The sequence below is a fragment of the Medicago sativa genome, chromosome 4 (genome assembly GCF_051527215.1).
Source record: "Medicago sativa cultivar Bolivia chromosome 4, Bolivia_mono, whole genome shotgun sequence".
Lineage (NCBI taxonomy): Eukaryota > Viridiplantae > Streptophyta > Magnoliopsida > Fabales > Fabaceae > Medicago > Medicago sativa.
The window spans coordinates 34,341,122-34,365,734 of NC_140752.1; the positions used below are offsets into that span (position 1 = coordinate 34,341,122).

General features: G+C 35.2%; 1 pseudogene; it reads right to left on the minus strand.

The window, feature by feature from the left end:
• Positions 1-3,979: 3,979 nt before the first annotated feature.
• LOC146928967 (putative disease resistance protein RGA1) lies at positions 3,980-12,754 on the minus strand (annotated as a pseudogene).
• Between the last annotated feature and the right edge of the window lie 11,859 nt (positions 12,755-24,613).

Genomic DNA, 24,613 nt, shown 5'->3' on the forward strand with positions numbered 1-24,613 from the left:
AATAGTCTTTGCAATTATTGAGACACAAGTAGTTTCAATCCTTATAAGCATCTTCTAGTAATCAAGTCAGCGAAATAGGCTTGGTTACTAGAAGTAAACTCTCACCGGACTTTCATCGGAAAGGTGAGGGGCTAAAGGGAAACCGGTCTTTAGAAATTAAGGTGTAAACCATGGAATTAGAAGTTAAAGTCTTGTCTAGTGAAAGATTTGTTATTATGACGAACCAATGATCCCAAGGCTCTTTAGTATTATTGTTATTTACCTTTGGCAATTAAACCTCCTTTTATAATATTTCTTCTCTTCTAATCATTCTCTAAAAGTTAATTGAATTCACAACTCCCTAGCGGAACGATACTCTCTTCTTACTACTATTACTTCGATATACCGTGCACTTGCGGTTTGGCCTATCACACCCGCTCCGGCAGATATCTCACCATGTGTGGACTGTATCTGAGCCATCCGGAGTAATGGCTGACCCGCTCAAAAGTACATGAAACACGGTGCTCAGCATATGGGGCCATGACAACGCCTGACAGATCCAACACATCCATATGCGCTCTGTACTCGTATGGTGAAGACAAACCCATCCGTGGTGCAAAAAGCATGGCGCGTGAATATTCCTCCCGATATCCACCCCACAAAACCTTGCTGCATATACCCCTGAAGTGCTGAAAAATCCAAGCCTGCAACAAAGACAACCAGATATTAATATATAAACAAGCAAAACTTACAAATAAAAAAACAAACATAATTATTAATTTATACCTGCAGCAAAGACAAGTATCCTGACAGCTGACTGCATGCCCAATGGGAAGCATGGTTAAGCTCCCTATACAAGTGAGATAGTGCAACAGCTCCCCATGAAAAACCAGAAACAACCTGTAGGTCTCTGAAGTACCTCAGGTAGACATCATCCACATAGTTGCCGCTCTTGTCACTAAAGAGCGTGATCCCCACCAAGAACATCAGATATATCTGCAGAGCCTGGTCTCGCAAACTCTGCACCTCCTCATCCATACCACCCTCATTAAATAACTCCAACTACCGTTGGAGAAGCTACTTGAAAATCTTCTTCAAGTAGCTAAACCTTGCATGTGCACCTCTGGTCTCAGTCACCTCATCAATGGCATCTGCAGCAGTAGACCCCAAATACGACATCATCATCTCCACTGCATCGTCCCTTGAAATAGTCTCGTGGGACAGAGCATGTCATCATTGGGGAGATGTAGCAAACAGGACATATCATCAAGTGTCATTGTCATCTCCCGAAACGGAAGGTGGAAGCTAGAAGTCTCCTTGTGCCATCTCTCCGCAAATGCAGAAATCAGGCCATGGTCAATCTGGTTGTAGTTGGTATCCTGAAGCCAAGTAAGACCGGTGGCTCCTAGTGCATCACGCCACCACCATGCAGTCATCATGGGCCTGGTATCATCATCATGCATCATATCAATCTTCTTTCTATTGTTGATGCATTTTAAATTGTTCCGCCACTGCAAAAAAATTAAAACAAAACATTAACATCAGTTTCACAAAGATAAGGTGAGTTAAACTAGATATCAAATTAAAATACAAAGAGTTGATCATAGGTAATGACTTATACCACATTAACAACAATTTACAATCATTCATTAAAATATCACAATAATATGTACCACTCCATCAGACGCCTTCCTGGCCACGTGCACATGGTACCTCGTCAGCAGTGTAGATGTGGGCCACCAGGGTAGTCATCAAGAGGATCAAGGTCTGGCCCCACCACCATCTTCCCCCTCCTCTGCCGCCGCTGCTAGGAATCCACATCCACATCCTCCTCCATTGCCTCCGCATCATCCTCCGACTGATGCTCCACGTCCATCTGCTCGTAATCTGGGTCATCGAGAGGCTGAAGATCATCCTTGTAATATCCCGAAACATAGAATACTTGAGAAATTCTGATAGAAGTTAAAAACTATAATTTTGACCCCTTAAAGGATAAAATTTGCCCAAAATCACGAGAGCGCAGGACTTTGTCCTCCGTTTGGTTTAGAAGCTCGTTTCCATGTGAAAAGATGTGGTTTTTCGTTGAATTTAGTGGGCATTTTCGTAAATTCAGCATGCACCTATAAATAGACAAACCAAGAGAGAGAGAGAGAGAAAGGGATTTTTACAATTTCCTCTTCTTCCTTCCATTAGCTCTCGGCTGAAATGCTATAACCACCATACTCCACCATTCCAAACCAAAATCCTAGAAAATTCACATGCAATTGAAGGTTTAGAATCCTTGGCTTGTTTCAAGACTTAGAAGGAACTTAAATCATGAAGATTGAAGTGGAAGAAGAAGAATTTTGGGGTTAGGGTTTCAAATTGATAGAGAGGAAGGATCGTGAAAGTTAGGGTGGAAGGGAAAATTCTCTCTTCTTCTTCTTTGTCTAGCGAAGCTGTCTGTCCTCTCCAATCATCACAAGTTTTCCAATTTACTCATGATTGAAGCTTTGCATGTGTTATATTCTTCTCAAATTCATCAATAGAATCTAAATGGAACCATGATGAGTTGAAAAGAGTAGTTGAATTTGAATTAAGGGCTGAAGTTGGAAGCTTGGAGGAGAATGAACCAAATAAAGATTGAAATAAGCATGTTGAACTGGAAGCCTAACCGGAACAGTAAAATTGACGAAAATAGGATATTATGAAAGGGTTGAAGGGTTTATGATGTGATTCGAGAGTCCACCAGGTTGTTCTACTGTGTCGAGTCTTGGCATCAATTCTGCTACTTGAGGGAGTATGTTGGTTCCCGACATCGATTGTGCTCTTTATCAAGTCAGTGAGTACCTAATGAGAACACCAATAAATCATAGGTTGTTTGCTTAAGTTTCAATGAATTAATTTATTTTCTTTTACTCTTTATCAAATGAGTAGTTGAAATCTTTACATTTTCATTATTAGAGAGACATGGCAATTTTATGGTTTGTTATATTTAAATGCATGTGATGTTTTGGATTGTTCTGGAAACTTGATTTTAAGTATTGAAAAGTTAGAGTTTGAAGAATTAATGGATTATTACTATCTTTTGGATTGAAGTACGGTGTTACATTGTTGATTGAGAGATGTTTTATCCGTATGATTTATAATCAAAGGCGGGGAGCCTATGATTTACGACCACAGGCGGGGAGCCTGATTTAGGCAGAGTGCCTATGATTTATGACCGCAGGCGGGGAGCCTATAGTTTATATTCAAAAGCGGGGAGCCTAATTAAGGCGGGAAGCCTATTAGATACTTTTATAGGCAGGGAGCCTGGATAAGGCGGGGAGCCGATTATTGAAATTTAGCGGCGGGGAGCCTATTATCATTATTATTATTTACAGGCGGGGAGCCTGACTAAGGTGGAGAGTCTGACTAAGGCATGGAGACTACTATTTATTATTAGAGACAGAGAGCCTATCATTATCATTATCACTATTGTTATTAAATACCGGTGGAGAGTCTATATGTACCAATAGTACTATGAAAATTATTCAATGATTGTTTTTATCTTGACGTTGAAGTTTTCATTGATATTACCATCATGCTTGTTATATTTTTCATTATCTACTGACTGGTGACTCATGTCGTCTCTGTACTATGTATCAGATCCAACAGCTTGTGCAGGACCGAGCACATCTGCTAGAGTTTAGTTGTTTCCTCTTTGGAGAGGCTCCTTTGTGTTTTAGGAACATGTTTTATCGTCATATTTACCTGCAGTTATATCTTTTAGGGTTTTAGGGTTGTAATTTTCAAACATCTTTAGTGGCTCTGTTTTACGGCAAAATTGGCACGATCACCTAAGTTGAGCCTTGTTTTGTGTGAATCTATTTTGTGATGATTATGTACAGGGTCATATGTCATTTTGAAAAATCCATAATTTAGAGGAAATTATGTCGAAATTATCGGTAGAAAGTCTTGTAAAAATATATGTTAATTAGTTCTAGTATTGTTGTTATTACTGATGTTAGTCTATGCTTATTTAAGGCTTGCCAGACCAGGAATCTAGAATTGTGGTCTGTGCGCCGGTCACGGTCAAATTTGGGTCGTGACAATCCTCAACAACAGCACGGCGAGGCCTGCCAGCCCTACGCCTAGGAGCCTGAACTACACCGTTTGTCGCCTCTCGAGCCTCTGCCTCTCGACGCGCTCGAAGACGCTCTTCCCGCTCTCTCCTAACGGATATGTGAAATGTAACATGCCGATCAACATCATCATCCATACCTGTAACATGCATAACTCAACATGATCCAAATTTAGGGCACATCACAACACAAATAAAAAGAAAAAAAACAATTACACACGGGGGATTTCATAATCCGAACTGCAAAAATCTAGTCCGAAAAACAAAATCCGGATAGCTTCAGTGCCCAAGAAAAAAATGCCCAAATTAACTTTCATGCATAAGGATTTCGAACTAACCTTCAACTTGATGTTTGATAAGGCTTGAAGTGCGGTGATTTTGAGCAAGAAAACTACAAATTTGGACTGATTTGTACAACTCAGATTTTGGGATAAGGGGGAGAGAGAGAGAGAGAGAGAGAGAGAGAGAGAGAGAGAGAGAGAGAGAGAGTGAAAAATGAAACTGTAAATTGGGGGAAAGGGGGGGGGAGAACTTCCTTTTATACGTCAAATTTGTCTGGATTACGCAATCCAGACATTATTTCGGTTTTTCCGGATTACGTAATCTGAAGGGCATGTTTGTCATTTTTCCATGGTGCATGGGTATGGCATAGGGTGGGAAAAGTAATAGTCTAAAGTTATATGTTGTAGGAATACGGTAACAAAGCATCCATCAAACAAAAATACTGACTTTCAGAGAAATCTATTTATGCTATATGATATCTTTGTGATCAACAATAATACTGACTTTCAGAGAAATCTATTTATGCTATATGATATCTTTGTGATCAACAATAATGTTTGTGATCTGTCGAGAGAAAGTAATTATAAGAACTAGTAACAATGTATTTTTTATGCATGCAATTGCCATAACCACTAATAAAGAAGATTTTACCTATCTTCGTAGGACAATAAGTTTGTTGGTTTATAAAAAATAAAATATCGAACCATAGAGACTTGTGCGATATCAGAACTTTTCAACAACTAAAATCGTTTTGAATATGAAAATAAAGATTTGTTTGATTATGAATTGGTCTTTGCAATTTAAGTGATAAAAGAAGAACAAAAAGATTATATTGTCGGGATTAATTAAGCTTCGTGAACTATTCATCTAATATCCTTCCTTAATCAATTATATATTCCTTTTACTTCAATTATAACTCCACCCATCCCTCAGCATACGTCTCCATTCTTGGTTAACGATGTGAGATCCATTGAACCAACTAACTTCATATGCTCGAGGGAAAAATAGTTGATTGTTTCAATGACATACAAATGAATAGTTATATATTCATATAGACCTACCTGATACTCCTAACACGATAGAACATATACATAATTTAAACCAGACCCTTAGATAATAAGACATCTCACTTCTTCATATTAAATCAAAAGATCATTTTTGAAACACTACATCATCGGCAAAAGGATTAAGAACGAATTGTCATAATTTCTAAGATCCAACAAACATAGAATAACAAGGAAGACTGAAACAGAGATCAATTTGATATACTACAAACGATCTTAGTTGTATGTTGGTTCTCTAGCTGAGCGTTTTCTCATTCTAACCAACTTTTGCTCATAAAGATGCATAGAACTCGATGTTTCATATTATACTTGGTCAAGAAGAAATTACAATTTCTTTCAGAAAACATGAATAAAAAGAAAACCAAGAAGTTGTTGAAGACAAAGGAATATAAAAGAAAACTTGCAAGCTTTTGAACCATCCAAGTGCTACATCACATGAAGACACTAATCTCACAACAACCCAAAAGATGTATTCACACCTAGCTTGTAGCTTGAACAAAGATTTTTTATCGGTAACATTAAGAAAGTGATTCATGCAGATAGAAATTGAAATTAGAAACTAATATTGTGATTAAAAATTAACATAAACCCATTTGGGGTTGGCCTAGTGGTTGGCTTGGGGTCTTGGAGTTTGCTCCTTCAAAGGTCTCAGGTTCGATTCCCTCTGATGCCAATTTCGGTGGGCTAAGTCCATACAGAGCTTGCTCTGGCTTTAAACAGGGCCCCCGCAAGTGGGCGGTGGGATTGGTCCCCTCGGATTAGTCGACTCTTGGATCGGATACCGAGTTTTCAAAAAAAAAAACTAACATACCTCTTCTCACATTCTATAAGTAAAGGCTCAACTGGAATAATTACTGAAATCTTTATGACATTCATCATCTAACAAGCATAGGCTGCAAGGAAATCGCTGTAAATAATGTTACATGTTTACTGTTAACTTTTATTCATGGAAAAGTCAAGATTTCACAAATTTAAAGAGCATTACAATTTGTCCATATAGCATGGAAGTGTTGTTAAACCAACACGAGTCTCTTAAGTGTGTTGGTCCTCACTCGCACGCTTTCTGCGAAACTTCTCAGAAGGTCACCCATCTAAAGAGTACTCCAAGTCAAGCATGCTTAACTGTGGAGTTCCGATGGAATGAGTTACCGAAAAGAAGAGGCATCTTGTTGATATAGATAGTACCAAACAATTCTTATAAGTCTTCCTTCAACCATGCAGTCTCATATCTGCACGGTGTCAAGATCCCTCTCATTCCGATGTGATTCAGTTTGTCCACAAGCTTTGAGAGTCTCTCATTGTCATGCCTTGTGCACCGAAGACCACTCCACGCCCTCGTCAGCTTGGGTGTTACATTGATCGATGATCTATCTCTGTCGGGATGGTTCTCCCACTTGGGATTGGCATAGTGAGTGAATCAAGATTTCACAATCATTAATGTCAGCTTGAGGAGCACGTTGAAAATATTCCCCTGCATTTGAAGCCCCCCTTACACTATCAATAAATGTCGAAAATTAGAAGTCGGCATCTGAGAAGAACTATAAAAACATGTAGTTCTTCTGAAAACATCATTCAAGTCTTCTATAAAAAACAATTTGTGCTAAACTCTTGTTGTGTGTCAAGTGTGAGATAGAAGTATCACATTGGATAGAAAAGTGAAAATTGAGCAATATATAAAGTGAGATAATCGATATTCTTTATGTTTTAAGGTTTTGGGTGAAGATGCGGTGCGAAAGTCAACAACTCCTTGTAGTTGGGAAATTCTATCTCTACTTTGTTCAGAAAATTTTGTTGTTTTAGTTCCATGCAAAAGCAAGCAAGATTTTTTAAAATGACAGCAATCGAATCTTTGTTGCAGCATCATGTTTTTTGAGTAATGCTCGTATCGGCCACATTTATCCACAATTCTTCACACTATAAAGGTTTAATGACGAATAATAAAGGTTTAAACAAAATATCTATTAAATTACCATGAGTGAAACCTCGAGTCAATGGGACTTACTAGTCACTACTACATCAAATAATAAAGGTTTAATGCCTAATACCCGTATCACCCAAAACTATCAAAATAAGTCTCGCTGAATTGAAAAACATTCAAAATAAACTATACCCTTTGATGACGAATAATAAAGGTTTAATGAAATTTTAAACATTCAATAAACTATACCCTTTGAAAAACATTCAAAATATGTCAGATACTACTCACACCCCAAATAATCCAAGTTACACCCTAAAATTACTAATATACCCTTTGATTAAAATAAAATTTTCAATTCAATTCAAAACCCACAAAACACACTTACGTATTCTGAGTTCACATATCCCCTCAAACCTAGAAAGAAGCCAACCGCGCCTTCATCTCCTTCATGTAAATTCAGCTTACATACACTACGTAAACTGAGTTTACATACACTATGTAAACTAAGTTTACACAGTTTATGTAAATTGAGCTTATGTAGTTCATGTAAACTGAGTTTACATACACTATGTAAACTGAGTTTACATAAGTTAAGTAAACCAACGTAAACTAAGTTTACACAGTTTATGTAAATTTAGTTTACGTAGTTCATGTAAACTGAGTTTACATACACTATGTAAACTGAGTTTACATAAGTTAAGTAAACCAACGTAAACTGAGTTTACACAGTTTATGTAAACTAACGTGAAATTAACAACATCGAATAAATCATAGAGAAAACGATAAATAGAAATTTGAAGAAATTTATGAAATTCACTTACTTGGAAGAGATATTGATTCAATTGGCGATTTCAGTAGGCATTGATTGCATATCCATGGTGGTTTGTGGGTGAAAAGGGGTGAGGGTTCAGAATGATAATGAAAGAAGGGTTTTTAGAAATTTACATGAAGAGGGCAATTTTGGTATTATTGTAAAATTTTAAAGAAATTTGGGTGTAACTAGAATTATATGGGGTGAGACTAGAAAGAGTCCATAAACTATATTCTAAAGGATTAAAACCCATTCGCATCAATACCATTTGAGTCAATCAATTCAAAATAAGAAACAAAATCCCTGGAAAAAAATAAATAAAGAACTCACGAGTACAAATTTTGAAAAATAAATAAATAAAGAACTCTGCATATTTCAAATAAACAGTAAAGGTGAAAAATCACTCCATAACGAGAACATGTAACAAATTTTGAATGAAAACCAGTTAATTGAGGGCTTGAACTCTAGAAAAGATTATGAGAAAATAGGCTTCAAGAAATTGTTTGGACAAGAAATTAGATTTATTTTTTATATGAGATAAAAAATTGAATAACTAGTTTGTTCAAAAAAAAAATTTGAATAACTATGAGATAAAAATAGGTATCTTTAATTAATATTTATTTTTTCAAGAAAAATTGCAGGGATAAAATTGAGATAAAAATGAAATAACTATAAAGCTTTAAACTATAAGTTACTTAAATTAGCTTATCGAAAAACAAAATAATATACAAATAAGTTATAAGCTCGTGAGAAAATAACAGTTATTAAACGACTTTTTTTATCATACAAACTATGAGCAACAAAAGAAGGGAGCAGCAATGGTGATGGAAGCAGAAAATGTGAACAGCTTGATTCAATCCTCTTCAAACATCTCTGCTTTTTCATTCTAACAAATGTTTAGTTTTGGAATATGCGCTATGTTGTCCCAAGAGAAATGCTAGGGACACACCCTCTAGCACTATAACACACTCCAGTAATAATTAGCCACGTCAGCTACTCTTTTTAATATTTTACCTGCAAACCGGCTATTCAGGATGAGATTCTACAGTTTTTAATTATCTCTAACATTTATTTATTTTAAGAAAATAAAACTGCAACATTACAACACTCTTCGAATCTTCAAGGTGCTCTATCCTTCATATGTGTGAGGCACGATTAGCCATCAGTTTTAAACAAGAGTAAAATTGACATTTTTATTCTTCTGTCCTTCAATTTCTTATTTAGCACACGCACACTCTTTAGATGCAACTTTTACAAAGATTCATCTTAAATAGTTGCAAATTTATGCAACACTGTTATTCAGATTCAAACAATCTTAGCAGAAACAATGCTACACGGCTCTCCTTCAGATCTGTTTCACGCCTTGTTAGCCACCATGATATGTCCCAAGTTCTTGTTGTTGCCGATGTCTTGTTATCCTAAGCTTTTTCTGAAACATATTTTGGATTGTGGTAATTTTTTTCTTACATTCAAATTGTTGATTTCTAGAACTTGAAGAGATGGTTTTAATGGTGGAAGGTTGAAGGAAAGACTAACGAAATAATGGTTACACTATTAAGATGAAGACGGTAGCAGGTAAAAGATTAAAAAAAGTTGGGTGATGTGGCTAGTTATTATTGGGTGTGTTATAGGAGTGTGTTAAAAGTGTGTCTCTAGCATTTCTCCTTGTCCCAATCTTCCCCTTTTCCCTCCTTGCATCACTTCTTCAATAATGTTGGGCATCCAAATACCGTCCCACATGCATTTTAATATACGACAATGATTAATCACCATAGATTGAAGTGATTGCAGACCTCCCCATAATTTCTCTGGTAAATACTCAAGTTTGTGGCAGATACGGATATTAAGATGCTCCAAAGCTTGGTTGAAGGGTTCAATTGGCAACTCCATTAATTTTCGGAAACACAATACATTTAGAATTTGAAGACTAATAAAGTTTCCAAACATCCCCTTTGGGAAGGAAGTTATTCATTCACCTGTCTCAAGGGAAAGGGTGGTAAGACCATACAATATAGAGATCAACTTCAGTATCTCATTATTGCATCCAAATACTTCGATGTCTTTAACACATGGAAGACACGGAAGTTCAAGTTTAGGGCAGTTGATGGTTTTCAAAATAGAAAGACAAGGAAATATTTCATCTCCTCTCTTCCCACTTTTAACAACCTATCTAAGTTTGGTAAGTCTTCTATTATTACCTCCAGAGATGGGAAAATTCTCATTTCCACACCATTGTCAAATTCATCCTCATCCAAGTATTTCACAGACACTTTGGATAAATGGAGTTCTTTTATAGATGGTAGTTTACCAAGTGATGAAAATCGTTCACAATTAATGCACGCAATCCTTAACTTTAAGAGTAACTAAATTACTAAAAGTTCTGATCCATCTTGGGAAGCATAATCTTTTGTAAGAATACATTTTCAAGCTCTTGAGATTTGTATGAGGTGAAGCACTTCAAGTACTTGATCATCACCAATAATAGGGGTCTTGACAAATGAATCTTTGTGCTTCTTGAGCTTCAAATAAACTACCTATATTTTGTAAGCCTTTGATCTCCAGCTTTCCTCCTAAATCTAGATCACGTAACTTTGCTAAGATATGTCCTAAATTAACAATACAGACACTTAATGTTCTTAAGCAAGATAATTTTCCAATGTGAAGACACATGTGAGGCTTCAATGACTAAATGTCTAAGATTTTCTAAGAAAGACAAGCGTTCTGGAAGACAACTAAGTCTGCAAAAGGCTTTCAACTTCAAGATTTCCAATTTCTGTAAGCTATAAATTGAGTCGGGGAAGGTTTTTATCTCAAATTTGTGAAGCTTCAAATACCTCAAATGAATTTAACTACGGATCGAGTAATGATAACTCTATAGTGTTTGTTCTTAAAATCCGAAGGGTGTGCTTTATTGGTAAGAAATATTCATACTTCTTAAAAGAACGATTTAGTTGATACAATGTTGGCAATGATTTTGCTTTTGTGAAGGAATCTTCTTCTAATAATATTGGACGCTTAGGGGTGAAACTAATATGATGTGTGCTTTTTGATAAGTTAGTCACGAATGCATTATCTAAAACCATACATTCTTGCCCCCCACTGTTTGAGCAAGATCATGGACGAGATCATGCACTTTGAATGAAATCACTCTTGAATAATCATCCATATGCATGTCTTGAAAGAAAGATTTTTGGTACAATTCATTCCAAATCATGTTGCCAACATCTTTAACCTCCAAATTTTTTCTACATGAAATAAATTCATTAGTCATCCAAAGACGAATCAATTCTTCCTTCGCGATTTTTGTATCTTTAGGAAATACAACACAGAAAACGAATCATTGTTTTAAGGTTGGCGATAAATGAATGTAGCTCAACCTCAAATATGGAAAAATAGAATTCTCATGTGGTAGATCCCAAAGCTCGCTTTCTTTAATTTCACACCATTCCTTTTCTCCACTCCTCGAGTGCATTAGTGACCCCGATGCTTGTGCTGCAAGAGGCAATCCTCCACACTTTTTTACTATCTCCCTGCCTATTTCCACAAGCTCTACACACTCTTCTCAATCATGTTCGAATGCATATTGTTTGAACAATAACAAACATTCATCATCAAAGAGAACTGACAAAGAACGAGTTTAGCATGTTCCCATGATTGATGCAACATCCATATCACGAGTAGACACTAAAACATAAGTACCTTTCAACCCACAAGACAACACAAATTTCAATGTATTCCATTTCTTATGGTCTAGTCTGAATTCAAATTCTAGACTTTTGTTCCAAACGTCGTCCAAAACAAGCAAAAATCTTTTACCTTGCAACATTTCTTGCACCTTTCTTTGTATTACATCTAAATATGTTGCATCACACTTCTGTTTTGTCATGGATTCTATAATGGAACACAAAATCCTCTGGATCGAGAATACCTCTGAAACACAAACCCAAATTTTTGTTTTGAAATTGTCACCACCTTATCATCATTGTAGACCATTTGAGCAAGAGTTTTATTTTGCAACACCACCTAAACCAACAATGTGATAGACGGAAAGGAAGTTATAGGCCCTCGCTTGGGTGAGAAGAAACCTAACAATCTTCTCTTTATCATCTTATCATCCAAACACCTTTCATTCTGCAATAGTGGATATCATTTGGCACCATTCAACTACATCAGTTGGTAATTTTGCATAATAGTAACCTTGACGTATTAACACCTTCTCGTAGAAGAAACTTGTTCTTATTTTCAGCAATTTGATCTATTATGCTTGCAATCTTTTTTAACCTACTTCCTATGTCATGGCAAAACTTGACGTTCTTTGATTTGAAAGAGGACAAGCCCTTAAGTCGAGTGGATTTGATGGAACATTCATCAAGGATATCATCAAGGGCATACATTGCATATTTGAGTTACTGGAGCCATATTTTAATAGAGCGGTCTGTGAATTACTTCTTTTCAGCGTCTTCAAGAACAACCTTAATCAGTTCTAAGCTGGTTGATAGCTTTTGAGCCTTTGACTTGATTCCAAATAGAGTTGAAAATTCGTTTTTGAGCAGAGACATCAGGCTCTCAAACAAAACATCAAGCAAGGCGTCAGTCATTTTTCAGAAATTCAATAGTTGAATGAAATTGAAGAGTAAGCAAGCAGATGTTTGTCAATGGTAAAGTATGTAGATGATACGAAATCTAGTGGTTGAGGATGATATATGTACGTGATAAGAAATGTGGAATAATGCGATAGGTGTTGCACCAACACCACAATCATTATTTTAACTAGCAGTCAAATTGATACTTTGTGCCCGTTTGTCTGCTATTGCACTAACACGTGTAAATTATTAACAATATTTTTTATGAAATTAGTCAGATTTTGATTAAAATTATACTTATAGATGTTTGTTGTTTCTAAATTATCTGTTTAAATTACACCAACATATATAACAATTTATTTTTTTCATTGACATCAACAATAGTATTATTATATGAAAATTTGTTTAAGGGTAATTGGAAGAATAAATAATCGAACCCAAAATCTCATATGTTCTTTATACATTGTTATTGATAATATTATTCCTATTGCAATGAGGTTGTTCATACTTTAATGAGATTTAACTATTTTTTCAATTAATAATTCCTTGACATGTGTCTTAAGGGCACAAGTTTGTATTTCCCTACTATAAAAAGGATAATATATTATATAAAATACTTTAAATGAAATGAAGGGTAATGAAGGAAAAAGAAGTCTTGAGGAAATAAATCTTTATACTAACAATTTAGAGTTCTTAGAAATAACCTATTCCAAAATCCTCTCCTCTAAAGATGTCCACCTCAACAAAATCCTACTTGGCATTAGTTCCAAAAATTTCTCCTTATTTTTAATACAAGCTTAATAATTATAATTATTATTAAAAACCGTTTTTTATTTAACATTAAATTGTACATAAAATACATAGTTGGTTACAAACAAATAATTATTAATATAATTATTGTTTCGATTAAAATTTATATGTTACATTAAAAAATTGGTACGTTACAATCAAATAATTATTAATATAATTATTGTTACGATTAAAATTTATATGTTACATTAAAAAATTGGAACATTACAATCAAATAATTATTAATATAATTATTGTTTTGATTAAAATTTATATGTTACATTAAAAATCTGTACGTTATAGTCAAATAATTATTAATATAATTAGTATTCGATTAACATTTATACGGTATATTAAAAATTTGGTAGGTTACAAAATTATAATAAATAACTTGAATAAATTATATTTAGAATTTTTGTCCGTTACACTATTAAACGGTATTATTAAATTTCAAATGTTATGAAGTTAATTTTTTGTAGGTTACATGAAATATAATCTAATCGTTTAATGCACATTTTATAATATTAAAGACGTTGATAATATTAATTTTAAAACGGTCAAATTAATAATTAATAGATATTAACCGTTATGGTACTATTTTTCTATATAAATAGTAGCGCCTTTGGGTACGAGTACACAAGAATCACAAAATATAGTTCTTCTTTTTCTATTCTCGGGTTCTCTGATATCTATATTCTAAGTTATTTCTGTAATTTTTTCTATTGCAAGGAAAAATGTCTACGAAACACGACTTCATCTCTGATGTTTCGCCAAGAAAACAATCGTGGACATTGGTTGTGAGGGTTGTTCGTGCTTGGTTTGTTCAAGACTACGAAAATAAAAAACTACCATTTTCCATGGAGTTGGTTCTAAAGGATCGAAATGTACTTTTTTCATATCGTTTTTGTTTTTTGTTTTTTTTGTTTGTTTTTGTTTAAAGTATAGTGTTTTAATCTTTCTTATCTAGGATGATCAAATTGGTGCGTTTATACGATGAACATTGATCTAAAAGTTAAAGGAGCAGCTCCAAGAGGGAATGGTGTTCACGATTTTCTCATTTGATGTTGCTTGCAACAGTGGTTCGTATCGACCATTACGCAGCGAATACAAACTAAATTTCACAATCAACACAAAAGTCAAACTATCTAAAGCTGCTTTGGTCCCAACAAACGTGTATTCGTTTACACATGCACCTAATGTAATTGGAGTCATGGCTGGAGTGTGTGTTTAAAGAGAATATCAATGAGACAGTGGAAAAATTAAGATGAATGTCATTGAACTAGAGTCAAATGGGTTAGCTTGATTTTTTGTAAGTGTATTTTTTAAAACATGTTTATGGTATTAATTAATATTTGTATAATCTTTGACAATTTTGAATAGGTATCACGTTAAATGTACTCTTTTTGGAGAGTATGTTGAAGAGTTGATTTCTTTTCTATCTTATGGTGAATCTCAAAATGTTGTTGTTGCCATTATGTTGGCAAAAATTAAATTGTTTCACGGTAATAATTTATAACCATCAATGTAATTCTTTGGTTATATATATATATATATATATATATATATATATATTTGAATCATATTTTTATCATTACAATAATTTTGAACCCCTATCCCCACCCCTTTTCTAACAACGTGAAAATTTTAGTGTTAAGTTACTTAACATTTAAGATATTATATATTGATGTAGTTGGTGTCTTGCCTAAGGTGGATTTTGTTTGTATGAAGATGTCAAATCAATTATATTAAAAATCCTTCAAGCACAAGATGTGTCTAACAAAGGAAAATACAAAGTTCAAGATGCATAGGTATAAAAGAACCAAATCATGAGGTAGAATAACCAAGACAAGTAGAAGGATTATTCCAGCAACATTGCAACTCAAAATACGAACTAATTTCTTAGCATTTTGCCACCATTAAATGAGAATTATAAATTTATCTAACAACACCATAAACGGGTTCTTGTGACAAAAATGTAAGAATTTATGTCTTTCCAAATAATCCAAATGCAAGTTAACAAAATCAACTAAAAACTAAAATAAACCTTTTTTTTTGAACCGTTGAGAACCATTAAGAGTACTCTCGCAGGAATTAATGAGAAGAACACAATAATTATCCAACCACTTTAGAATATTATGTCGTCAAATATTATCGAAGAATTCACACTAAAAATAAAAAAGATTAACATTTTTCTCTTTCTCACACCTGTCAGAACATAAAAAATGAGTCCATATTTAAAATACTTCATCAAGTTAAGTCATCCTTTATTACATTCAGTTAGTCAAGAGCCTCCACGAAAAGAGAGAGACATTTAGAGGAACTACTTTGTTCCCAATGAGATTTTTTTAGAGCCATAGGTTCATCATGCTCCACCTGCATCATCAGATGATATACCCCTTTGTCAGGGTACCTTTCACCATGATCAATTTTCCATGTTCACTTATCAATGACGCTAGCCTTAAAAGAAATGTTGTCCAACAAAGAACAACACAACAATATATCCCCTGCACCTCCTGCTAAGAAAAATTATATGACATCGTTTCAACCCAATCCGACTCTAACCTACGCATCTCCTTAAATGGCACATAGTTATTTTGAGATAACTAAAAAAGTCTTCTAAATATATTACACAAATGACCACTCTACAACCACGAATCATGGCAAAAAAGTGTATTTTTCTCATTACTATCCACTATCATCAAGTTGTCATCAAACCAATTTCAAATCCCCATCTCCGCCCCTATTTTAGCACTATGGAAGTGTTTCTACCACATATATGCCTAACTGTCCCCACTCTTCACATGAACTCCCTCCAACCTATTCTAATATGCTAAAACTTTAAACCGCAAACTCATTGATCCATATTAGCATCCAAAACAATTCACTTAACAAAGATAAGTTAAAATTCTGCACTATACGAACCTCCAAGCAACAACTATATCGACCAAGAAACACCTTATCCCACTTAACCCAATTGACTTTCCTAGCTTCCACACTCCCTCCACACTAAAAATAACAAGGATTCAATAAAAGAAATTATACTTAAGTGAGCCTTTAAAAATGAAAGAAATTAAACCAACTCTGGTAGGTATTGAAAGAGAATACAAAGATACATTACAAGAACAGAGATATATTCCAAGAACATTGAATTGAATTTGAATGGGTGAACCTAATTTGTTTTTATTTTTTCATTTTAAATATATAGCACATTATAATATTTAATTATTATTTTAATTATTTGTCAATTAATTTTGAAGATATATCAGTTTAAATGTACTATTTTTCTATCTTCAGGGAATTTAAAAAGGAGACTCCGATAAAAATAGTTATATCACTATTAAAATAGTTATATCTTTATAAAATTTAACCTTTTTGGTCTCAATAATCAATGATTTATTGTTTCAATTTTAAATATGATGATAAAGTACAACATAATGTCAAAATTCTGGAATGAAATCAAACTAAAAAAATCAAATAATATTTGAAAAACCTTCCTTAAAAAAAATATTTGAAAACCTATTTTTGCGTAAAACCCGTTAAAGAATTTTAAATAAAATGTATCCCGTGCTTGGCACGGGGAGTTACACCAGTATGAAACAAAGAGAAGATCGGTGGTGTGAAATAGAAAAATGAAAAAGGAAACCCCCTTTTAATAGAAAAAGAAGGGAGAAAGGAGATCTACCAAAAAAAAAAAAAAGAAGGGAGAAAGGAGAAAGCTTAAGAAAGAGAATGTTGTGAAGACAATTTGGATCATCCAATTCGGATCCAATGTCATATCCTTATAATCTGCTCACAAATGTCTCTCCTTAAGACAACTGTCCGATAAAGGTTTTAGGACCAAAACCATAAAATTACACTATAAATACTAATTCATGGGCATGCCTCATGTACCCATACTTTTTTTTACGCTACATCTCTTGTCACCCACGATGTCTATTGACTTTGTAACATCCCGCTCTTTACCTAATGGAATTTTTATCTGACAAACGTATCAGAGGACTAAGATTCATGGAAAACAAGTATGACGAAAATGTTAAGTACGAAGGAAGCTAATATTATGTGATATCAGTCAAACATGGACTTGTGTATCAGTGTCAGGTAAACACGACTGAGACGAAGGGCATTTAAGTAATAGCGCGCAAGGGAGTATATAAGTGGTTTTGGACCAAAAATCTTCATTGTTTTCATGACTTTCTCTCTCTAGGTTTTTGAGAAGAGAATTCTCTCCTCCTTCTCTCTAAGATATGCGCCCTCCTTCCCTCTCCAATCCATCCAAGACTTTCCAAATCATGCAAGAGGTGATCAAACAAGAATCATAGAAGCTTCAAGGGCAAGAAACAAAAAAGAGAATGGATTTAGCTTGGATTCTTGGCTTAGGGTTTGATCTTGGAAAAGCTTGAAACTTGAGGAATCACAAGGATTGTTAGGTGAGTTCTTAGATAGAACCCTCCCTTGGGATTATGTGTTTATTTTTGCAAGAAATCATGAATTATGTTAAGATTAGAAAATATGAGAATTTTATACCCTTGCCTTGATCTTGCTTTGTACATGTTAATATTGCTATGAAAGATGTTTTATTATGTATATATATATATATATATATATATATATATATATATATATATATATGTTGCTGGATGTTTTGGTGCATTGCAGGAACGATTAGGATGAGTTTTGGGTCAAAAATAGCAAAATTTGTACCACAGACCCGAAGAACCACGCTATTAGCGAAATATACGCTAATAGCGAAATTCTTCAGCAAGGGCTACGCCCCAGCTGCGCTAATAGCGTGGCCTTCTGGATGGGCCAGCATGCTTTGGCCTGTTGGTCCATTCTAGGGTCCGTGGTGCGTTCCGATGCTTTTCTTTCAACGTTCTATGACTTTGTAACCCCAAAACAACATCTAATCAATGCACATAACATCAAGCAATCTTCGAATCAAGAATCATGGTAAGCTTAACATGTACATCAAGATAGGCACAAGAGAGTTTAAGCCGATTCATTCGGGTAGTAAGCACTAAGAAAGGGAAAAACTAGAGCCTCGACATAGTAGTCGAGAACTAGCAAGTTAGCAAGAATTTATAGGATGTTAAGACGCGAAGTTTATTATCTTCGCACATGAGCAAGAATAAGTTAGCAAGTATGTTAAGCCATGGATTGATTAGATAATCTCTCCACTATGAATAAGTATGTACAAGCATGAACAAGTATGAACATTTACCGCCAATCGGATTGATCAAGGTTCCGAGGTAAACATGTATGCATGATTAGGTTTAACCTATACGAACGACAAGACTATGATTAATAAGTGTAGGTGGCATGTCTCTTGCTATCCACATCAGGGGGATACAAGGGGTTCTCATGATGAGAACGATTCAAGCCGTAAGGGACCCGCATGTCACCGAGTAAACAAGACGTAGGTGCTCGTGTCTCTTGTTATCCACGCCAGGGGGATACGGGAGGTTCTCGACCTAAGGGGAACGGTTCAAGCCGCAAGGGACCCGCACGACACCGAGGGAGTCCGATGTACGTACATCGGTCATGTATGGGATTGATCTCGGGGTTACTCCACCCGGGACTATCCGTAAAATGAATCAAGATAATAATTGTTTGTTCAACGCTAACCTAATGAATGAACTTAGATACGTTTATGCATGATATGAATATGATTATGTTATGACATGTAGAATGATCCATGCAAGACCATGTTTAAGAACAAGAGCACTAGCTGCTACATGATAAGTATAAGGCATGGAATAGAGCAAGTAAAGAACATGATACCGATGACGATCCTAGGTTTCCCCTAATCGTTCGGTTTAGAATCGTGCCATGATTATGTTATGTTTAGGCCTCGATATGTAGATCGTATCTTTGGCAATGCGGTTTTAGGTTCCCCCTCGACCGCCATGACACGTATAGGAAGTGAAGCCTATAACCAGTTAAGATAAGATTAAGACGGTCTTAGTATGCACAACCGTCTAAGTATGCAAGTCCCCACACACGTATAATCAACCGTCAGGTTGTAATGTAGACACGTGGTGACCGTAGGTTTCCCCTTGAGGTTGCCTTTAGCCTAGGGTTTAGGGGAACTCACTGAGACCTTATGTCTCATCCCAATCCTTATTTGTTTCAGATAAACAGGTTGGATTTGCAAGCTTGAAGTCGGATGGATATTTCATCAAGTGTGCGTGCGTGTCGCTGCAGGACGCTCTGGATTTTAAGGATGAATTATATGTGTATGGTTGAGATGTTTATGTTATCTATGTACGAACGCAATTTGTTGTATAAATATTCATTAGTAAGTAATTTATGTTGTAAATCTTAATGTATCCAGTACTAATAATAACGCACGTGCTAGACTTTCTAGATACGTCTGGTATGGGTGTTACAATTGGTATCAGAGCAGGTCGATTCAGACCGTGCCTTGGGTCATTAAATTACAACTAAGGTAGTGGGACCATTGGGTTCCGGGTAAATGTTCTATTTGTTGGTGTTAGTTGAGCCTGATCAACTCAATTTAACATTCGACGATTAGAACGGATGCCTGAGAGCTGAATAGGACCCAGGAGGAACGAAGTATGTGATGAAGAAGTTTGATCGTTCCAAAAGGTGGCCGGTGAACTAATCAAGTAGAAGTGTGAGTCCTCCGGGAATGTAAGGTATGTTAAGAAGGGACGTTCCAACAATGTCAGGCAAGATGCTAGAGATACTTCGTGTACTCGTAACTGAAGAAGTTGGATATATATATATATATATATATATATATATATATATATATATATATATATCTAATCTTGACCGAAAGATTCGGTAAGGGTTGTTGTTGGAACGGATTTATGATATTCTGGAATGTCAGTACAAGGTTACAAGATAGTAAGAAGTTGGCATATGTTGACGGAGTCAGCAGGCTCTCAGGAATAGCAGTATGTGGATGAAGTTAAGGTTTATGTGGAAGTTCTATGTTAAGAGACATGATGAATAAGACATTAGTTTCTAATGTGCCTAGAATTGAACCGAACGATGTTAATGCTTGTCATGCAAAGGTTATAGAATAGTTTTAAGATGATTGGAAGGAATGATATGCATTGGGATACATTAGGAAATAAGATTTTTATGTAAAATATGATTTTTGGAAAATTGAGTTGAAGAAAATACGCCAATAGCGAAAATTTCGCTAATAGCGAAATTACTCCAGAGGATTTCGCTAATAGCGAACCTGGAGCGAATTTTTCAGTTTTTCCAAAAACTGTCATTTCGTCTCTAGGGTCAGTAGTAGCTATTGGGGGTTGTTTTCACAATCTTTTATATAACAAACATTCTCTATAACATCAAGTATCGAATGCACATCACATCCTATGATTTCTAAGGAAGAAAATGCATGGACAAGTATTAACGGAATCAATCCGGTTTAAGGTAGTTTTGAAAGTTAATGTGTCAAGAGTCAAGATCAAGAGTATAGAAGTTCCATCATTTAGAAGGAAAGTCACCGATGTTTATGCATGAGGAATGAAGCAAGAAATTTAATCGGTGCAAAGTTATAAGAAATCACAAAGTTCTCGGATTATGTGGAATTATGGCGTATCTCTCGAATCTATGTTTTGCTTAATAGACTTGCTAAGGCTCGATATGATGTTAAATCCTATAGTTTAAATAATTTTAGACATATTTATGCGTATGGGTGATTGAAGTTGACATTTTTGAAATTTCCCAAGATTTTCTAGAAACCGGGTTGCTACGACACTTGTAGAGCGAGCTAGACTCACTAGAATCTAGATTTGATGACACATATGTATTATCAACTCATTCTATGATTTTAGAGTAACAACCGGGGCTTAAACTCAGTTTTTGTATATGGTAGAAAATCACCAACGTCAATGACCCGTGCGCTAGTTTACGAAGTTTTCTTTAAAAGAAAAATCAACGAGCAAGCATTGATATGATTAAGCAAAATGTAGTGTGCGAAGATACAAAGGTGCCAGGCTAGAGGTTTAAGAAAGATTTGTTCAAGTGTTAGAGGAGTTGTTAAAGGAATTCGAGTTTCCTCGGAAACAAGTTCAAGTGTGATATGTATGGTAAATGCAACCAGCAAGAACGTAAGGTTTACCCCCAAGTCAAGTATTATGAGTATAAGATAAGTTATCACCAGTTTTGAAATTACAAGACAAGTGTAAGGTTGTGATGTAGGTTGCAACATGGAAGATCTCAAGAAGTAAGTATTCAAGTGGTAAGCATGAATTGAAGTCTCAATTGCTCGAACGGGATAGAGATATGTTAAGCCAACTGGTGGGAATCAGAGTAGCGCCATGGAAGTTAATCGTTAAACACGAGCCATGGGAGTTTTAGTATGTGTGAAGCTTCGTGAAGAATGTTCGGTTGGTAAGGCAAGTTTAGCAGAAGCATCATAAGACAAGTGAGGAGTTCTTGATGCGATAAGTAAGTATGGATGTTTATATAGATAACATTGGCTAAGGTAAAAGTTTTAAGTATGTGTCATCACCTAAGTAAGATGATAATGGAAAGTATGAAAGGTTCAGAAGGTTTCCTCTTGTGATTCATATAATGATCATAGCATCAAGAATGACGACCGGTTTCCGGAAAAGGTATTAACTCTCAAGTGATAACCGAATGAGATAATGTGGAGAATCAAGTTTAGTGTTCCGAAGAAGAGGAATAAGTTTATGTTAAGAGGTCCAAGGATTTCCTATGGATATGTAAGCGGTATGGCAAGTATGTATAACGGTTGAATAAGGGAAGAATTTATCTTCGAAGTTAAGTATGTTATCATGAAAGGAGATGCAACTCTCGAGTTTGTGCAATGAGAATCATACTCTCGTATGCAATACTTGTCGAGTGAAAACGATATTTGTTAAGACATGTTAAGTCATGATTTTAAAACTTTTTAAAGTTAAGATTGGTATTATGGAACTTGGGAACGATGTTTTATTTAAACTCATGGAATTATACATTTTTGAAACTGATGAGATACGTTGTAAGTGAACTCACTTAAGACGTACAAACTTTAAGACGAACTTGTCGTGGACAAGTTTGGGGCGAGTTGTTAAATCTTTTTCAAAATATAGAAACTCGTCCGGTGGTTCTGTGTTGCTTTTACAAATTCAGTTTCAGAAATGATAAAATATTTTTTTTAAGTCATGTATATATATATATATATATATTCGTTCCAAGAACCCAAATACCAAAGTTTAAGAAAATTTCTTCAAGAAAGATTTTAGACACGTATCGCTTTCATTTAACAAGAGACGGCACTTGAAAGTATGTACATGTTATGGGAACAACAATGTTCGTATGAAGCCAATGTCCCACAGGATACATGGAAATGTTTTAAGAATGTTTGATGTATGTGCAAGTAGACTTGTGAGAAAGTTTCAAGAGCATGTGAACCACGATGTTGTTTAATAGATTATCAGATGAAGTGGTGAGTTGATTTCACTTTTTCATGTCAAGCTATATGAGTTACCCATTAGTTTGGATGCGATAAGAATGCAATGAGATTGCAATGAAGTCGAAGGATTTCCTAAGGTTCCGAAAAGAGATAAGAGATTCGTGGAATCGTTTATATGAGTAATACAAGTAAGAAGCATGTATCTCAAGGTACAGTAAGATTATGTATTCATGATAAGTTGTATGTATGAAAGACATTTTATGTTGCAAGTAAGCACTGCAGGCAAACCTGGTATCCGATAGGATTCCAGTTAAAAGGCAAATCCTGAGTGTTCATGTTTACGATAAGATACCCTTATGAATGGTTTATGTTAATCGGGTAAGATCCGAGATTGAGATAATAAGTTTATGTGTAGCAAGGTAAGTTCTAAGTTATGGTATGCTAGGATAACTCTAAGTTTGAGTGAAATTAAGATCAAGAAGGCTATGTTCATTTGCATGTGAGTTAAGAAATAAGATGAGGACATGATACGACGAACTCTATGAATGAGTGTGTATAGAATATGCATGGCTCAGACCATGGATGATAAGTTTTTGTCATGAGGATTGGTAGTCGATCTTTAAATTTCGAGGATGAAATTTTTTTAAGGGGGGTAGACTGTAACATCCCGCTCTTTACCTAATGGAATATTTATCTGACAAACGTATCAGAGGACTAAGATTCATGGAAAACAAGTATGACGAAAATGTTAAGTACGAAGGAAGCTAATATTATGTGATATCAGTCAAACATGGACTTGTGTATCAGTGTCAGGTAAACACGACTGAGACGAAGGGCATTTAAGTAATAGCGCGCAAGGGAGTATATAAGTGGTTTTGGACCAAAAATCTTCATTGTTTTCATGACTTTCTCTCTCTAGGTTTTTGAGAAGAGAATTCTCTCCTCCTTCTCTTTAAGATATGCGCCCTCCTTCCCTCTCCAATCCATCCAAGACTTTCCAAATCATGCAAGAGGTGATCAAACAAGAATCATAGAAGCTTCAAGGGCAAGAAACAAAAAAGAGAATGGATTTAGCTTGGATTCTTGGCTTAGGGTTTGATCTTGGAAAAGCTTGAAACTTGAGGAATCACAAGGATTGTTAGGTGAGTTCTTAGATAGAACCCTCCCTTGGGATTATGTGTTTATTTTTGCAAGAAATCATGAATTATGTTAAGATTAGAAAATATGAGAATTTTATACCCTTGCCTTGATCTTGCTTTGTACATGTTAATATTGCTATGAAAGATGTTTTATTATGTGTATATATATATATATATATATATATATATATATATATATATATGTTGCTGGATGTTTTGGTGCATTGCAGGAACGATTAGGATGAGTTTTGGGTCAAAAATAGCAAAATTTGTACCACAGACCCGAAGAACCACGCTATTAGCGAAATATACGCTAATAGCGAAATTCTTCAGCAAGGGCTACGCCCCAGCTGCGCTAATAGCGTGGCCTTCTGGATGGGCCAGCATGCTTTGGCCTGTTGGTCCATTCTAGGGTCCGTGGTGCGTTCCGATGCTTTTCTTTCAACGTTCTATGACTTTGTAACCCCAAAACAACATCTAATCAATGCACATAACATCAAGCAATCTTCGAATCAAGAATCATGGTAAGCTTAACATGTACAT